We start from the raw sequence: 5,578 nt of genomic DNA, 5'->3' as shown, positions 1-5,578 counted from the left end.
CTCCAGATGTGGCTTGGACCCTCAAAACGACTGTCTGGATCCTCAAAATGCCACCTTGGAGCCGGAAATTGAGGCTTTAGAAAGTCAAAATGAGTCTTTGGAGTCTAAAAAAGCAGACTTTGCAATCTGAAACAGAGGCTTTGGACAACTAACATGAGGCTTTGACGTCTAAAACGATGATTTGGAAGCAAAACTAATATTTTGGAAAGTAAAAATGAGGCCTTGGACACTCTAAATGTAGCTTTGGACCCTAAAAAGTGGCTTGCTGCCCTAAAAGTGATGGTGTAAACCATAAAAAGTAAACTGTGGGCCCCCCAAAAAGGCTATGGGTAATAAAGGACAGGTTTGGAACAAAAAAATGATGATCTTGGCCTTCAGAAGGACTCTTTGGGCACTAGAACGGATGGGCTAGACGCTACAAATGACACTTGTGACCGTGAAAACGAGGGAAACCCATTAGTTCCTCTGTGGCCCCAAGAACTGAAGCTTTGATCCTGAATATAGGGCTTTGGGCACCCCAGTGAAAGCTTTGAGCTGTCAAAGAGGGCTTTGGAGCCTAAAAATGAGAGTTTGGAGCCTCCAAAGGAGGATTTGAGCCTTCAAAATGGGGCTTGGAAAATAAAATGGAGGGTTTGAACTCTGAAATGAGGCTTTGTGCCCTAAAATGATGCTTTGGTACCACAACCTAAGGCTTTCCACTCTAAACCTGGGTCTTTGGAGGCTTCAAAATGAGGCTTGGGACATGAAACAAATGAGGCTTTGTAGCCTAAATGAGGAGTTTGGACCCTCAAATGAGGCTTTGGGCCCACCAAATGAGCATTTGGACTGTCAAAATGAGGCTTTGGTCCCCATCCAAATTGCAGACTGGATCCTAAAAATGAGGCCGTGGGTCCTGAAAGCGAGGCTTTGGTCCCAGAAAAGGAGGCTTTAGAAGCTAAACCTGAGGGTTTGGGCCCAAAAATGAGCCTTTGGACCCTATGAAGAAGGATTTGGAGCCTAAAAAGAGACTTTGGACCCTAAAATGAGCCTTTGATCCCTAAAAGTGAGGCTTTGGGCCACAAAACTGAGGCTTTGGATCCTTAGATGAGAGTTTGGACCTTAAAAATGAGGCTTTGGGCCTTAAAATGAGCATTTGGACCATAAAAGGAGGGGTTGGATCCTGAAAAGGAGGCTTTGGGCCCTGAAAAGGAGACTTTGGGCTCTGCCATCAGTTTTGGACCTTAAAACTGTCCCTGCTCATGATGCTCAGGGCAGTTTATAGAGTTATTCACCTGAATGATTCGAGTCCTGTGCCATAGGGAGAACTCCGTCTCTCTCTCCTCCTTCTGCTGTGTTTACGAGATCTCCACTGACGTGGAGATATTGGCCGTTGCCTCATGTTCAGCCCCACGTTGCCTGACAGCATTCAGGGAATCTGCTGACTTTCATGTTCAAATCCAGGCCCACGGAGCTCCATGAGGTGCCAGGGCTTGCAGGGACAGCACAGGACCTCCAGGAAAGCAATTCCCATTCAGGGCGGGTGCGTTACAGCCACCCCAGACAGCATCGCAGAGAGTGGGATTTGGTGCCTGTGTGCCACACACTAATGCTGTCAGTCAGAGGCATCGGCCATCAGGTGCCATCAGAGAGGCAAGCTCTGTCCCTTCTCTACCCAACAGCTGCAGGCATTGCATGAACTCAAAGCACATCCCACTGGGGTCTTCACTCGCTCCCTTGATGATACAGTCAAGGAACAGACCAATCATTTTCACAGTGTGCCTGGGGACATCTTGTCTTCAAGGACGACGTCCTACAAGCACAGCAACAGTCCTTATCAAAACTGAATTGAAACTTGAAAGGGAATTCAAAGGCACCAAGATGAGCTGCTGGTACTTCAGGAAGAGCTGAAGAAGGCACAGAGATATACTGTGGGACCAGTGCTGAATTTAGAAAGAGTAGGGGTAGGTAGGTCTGAGGTAGTCTATGTCCTCTTTGCCTCAGTTACCACCAGAGAGGTCTCCCAGGCCTTTGTGCTTTGAGGCAGGGCTCAGGGCGGGAAAAACCAGCGGTGGCTGGGGATGCAGCCAGGGCTTACTTGAGCAAACTACACCCTTCCCAGGCCATGGGGCTGGAGGGGCTGCGTCCAAGGGTGCTGAGAGAGGTTTTCACCAGCAGGGGCTGGTCTGTTATGATCCCGGTAAGAAAGGCACTCAGACTCCGGGAGGTATTGAAAGGGTTAAAAACCACAAGAGCAAGAAGGATGTTGTAAATACCTTAGTCCCTTCATTAGATCAGAAGACACCCTGGTGTCATTTAAGGATGTTGTGAATACCTTACGGTTTGATGTGATTTAGGGAGTAGCTAGAAGAACAGTTCTAAGATAAGGGGGGCTCCGGGACAATCTCGCTGCAGACAACTCGGCCTTGGGAGAACGGATGCACGGAACCATGAAGGTAGGAAGAAAGAGAAGAATGGCAACAACAGTCTTCAAGGACAACGGCTACGTGATCCTAGGACTGAGTTTGCGCAGAAGCAAGGGTCGATCAGCGAGCAGAGTGAAGAAGACTACGAGCCTTCATCGGAAGACCCCAAAGACCACTTGAAGACCACCCCGAGAGGTGACTGTGCATGCGAATTGGATATTTACATATGCTCATAAGTTCCTGGAAATCTCATGTTTATGTAAATGAATTCCCAGAAATCCTATGAATATGTATGATTGTATCGGATATATTCTCTAAAACTTCCTTACCTCGTTGGAGCACTTGTGGTGGAGAATCCCCAGTGCTGCCCAGCGCTGCAAGAAAGGATACCTGCTTAATAGTGACTTTGTTGCTCTTGAGTTTCATTTCAGGGACTCTCTGGATACTCCGTTTCTCCCTTGGGGAGATTCGGACGGTGAGGAGAAACATCCGTGAATTTTTGTATCAAAACTCTCTACAGAAATCAGAAGCACCACTTAGGACTGGCCTTGGTTAAGATGGCAATTTTATTGTTTCGATCGGACACGTCAACATTTCCTGGTGATGCTGCAAATGTGGCTTACTTGTGAGTCCTCCTCTCCAGAGTTCTCTCTGGATTTCTCTTTCTCCTTCACTTTCTTGCGTTCTTTCTCTTTCAATTTTGGATCACCAGAATGCGCGCTTCTGTCTTTTGCCGCCTTCTTTCGGGCACACTTTCACCCGCCTCTGCACAGGACTGTTTCCTCTTCCTGCGCGTTCGTTTTCCATTTGCCTGGCAGGAGCCTGCAGACTCTGGGTGAACTGGCGCTGGCGGGAGCGCACGTTGTTCAAGTGAGTATTTCCCCGGCTGCTGATCACCTACCGCCCCAGGATGAGAGTCTGCTCTGGGGCCGCTCAAGCCACGCACACCTTCCCCTCCTGCGCTTTTGCCATCACCAGGGCTGTTTCTCTCCCTGTGGGAAGAGCCGCGCAGGTTCCCCCTGCCACGTGCCAGCTGACGGTGAGCGCGCTGCTGCGTTTCCGCGCGGCAAGTGTGCCTCCGCCTGGGAGGCGGACAGTCTGGCTGGCTTCTGTTCGGCTTCTCCCCCTCCTCAGCGTCAGAGCACGCTCTCTTCCTGCCGCAGTGCTGAGGGGGAGTTCCTGCAGAGTCCCATGGTTTTCTCTTCCCTCGCATCCTCTGCACATTTTCTCCACCTTCTTGATTTCTCCGTCCCCCAATGCCTCCAGGAAAGGGACTCTTCAGCACTTGACCCAGCTTGGCCTCGGAAGTGCTCTTTGTCTCTTGGCGTTCATCGCCTGCTCCAGGGGTCAAAGGATGGTGCCTGGAGAAACAACAGGGATCTTAGGCTAGGGTTGTTGCTGCAGCCTCCTCGTGGCTTCAGTCTCCCCCTGTCACGTTCCGGCAGCACTTGATATGACACGCAGAAGACTGAACCAGCACTAGAAACTGGAAATTAGGTCATGCGCTTCCAGCCATGCCTGTCCCTTTCAGAGCAGTGACTCATCTTTAGACCCTCTCGCACCTCCATTTTGCCTCGTTTCGCAGCTAGCCAGTCTCAGGGAGCAGACAGGTAGCAATTTACACAAGCGCAGCTGTTTAATGCCAGACAAGGAGAGAGAAGAAAGGACCTGGCGAACTGCGGAACAGAGAACTCAGCTGGACAAAGAGGCATTCTCTGCTAGGACAGAAAGCAAAACCCACCGGAGGAGAACAGCAACAAGAAGATCAGGAACGGGAGAGGGAGTGTATTCTGAGCACCCTTTCACACTTGACAGTACCTGGCATAGAAGAGTAAATAGGCACGCTGGCAGAGTACCGTCTTGATGTCACAAAGACGTACAGAGGCATCATTCATCTTGTACCAATGTCCATCGCTGGCCTGCAAAGAAAGGCAAGGCTATCTTCAGATGAACTGCAGGGGTTTTAAAACAAAAACACAGACTGGACACCGCTGAAGGACACAATACCCCAATGCACATCACCAAGTTGACTTTTACCTTTACGAAGCAGTAATAATGTCCCGTCTGACAGCTGGAACCTTCATGTACCAGGACGGCATACAAGGAATAGAGGAGCGGTTCTCCAGGGGCTTGAGACATGTATGCGCCAAGGTCCAAATATTCCGGGTACTGCACAACCTAAGGAGAGACCAAGAAGACTCAGAAACTACCTTGAGAGTCTTTAGGAAGCAGCCTGAGAAAACCTTGTCACCAAACACAGGCTACAAGTATAGAAATCGATCTTCTTGGCCCATCCAAAGCAGGTGCTGCCATTTCATCATGGAAGTGGCAGAAAACTGTTTGCAGCCAAACCAGCTCTTTAGGAGCACAGGAGGTGCTTATCTTCACATTGGGACTTTCCTCTTACCGCAAGGGAAAGAGCAAGGCACAGCTATTGCATTGATTTTTTCTTAGACGGCTGCACTCACTCGATAGCCATCGGGCAAGTAGACAGTAACAACTTCCAAAAAAGGATTCTCCTTTCGGAGATGTCTCCTTCCAAGCAGACAAAGTTGCAGTGCACTTGTGGCCATACCTTGCTAATCTTTCTGCCAGAGAAAGCATCGAATCTCTTCAAGCACACTGTCAGGATATTGGAGGAACGATGTATTGTAAGGCTCTTGGACGCAGTGGCCAGCTGTTCACACCTGGAAAACAAGCACAGCCCCAGCTGTTGCAACCTGTCTTCTCCCCACTGCACCCCCCCATCCATGTAGGGTTGAGTTCAGGCTTCTTTTGCCCAACTATCGTATGCCCGCTTGCATTTCAGACCCCTGAAGTCCATATGCTCTCCCTGAAGGCAGCTTTGGGCTAGGGCGGCTCCCTTTGGAGAGCAGCAGTCTGGAGTCTTGACAATACAAGAACTAGGCATGACGCTGTTGAGAGAGCCAGCGGGGGCTGCTGCTGCTCCGAGGACTGAGGTCTCCTGGACAGAGACGCAAGCATCCAAAAAGCCTTGGAAACAAAACTGTTGATGGCTTTCTTGAGGAAGCTGCTGTTGCCAAATCACTGTCCAGGGCTGCCACCTTGCTTCGGCTCACCACTGCATATGGGACATGTCTTTTCCCTTCTGGCCATAGGGCTAGTTCAGTGGGCAACTTCATAGCTAGGAAGCTTGACCACCCCCAGGGCAGACA

Source organism: Nipponia nippon, unplaced genomic scaffold, assembly GCF_047370975.1.
Source record: "Nipponia nippon isolate SJK-2023a ecotype South Korea unplaced genomic scaffold, ASM4737097v1 scaffold_55, whole genome shotgun sequence".
NCBI lineage: Eukaryota > Metazoa > Chordata > Aves > Pelecaniformes > Threskiornithidae > Nipponia > Nipponia nippon.
This window is presented reverse-complemented; position numbering follows the sequence as displayed.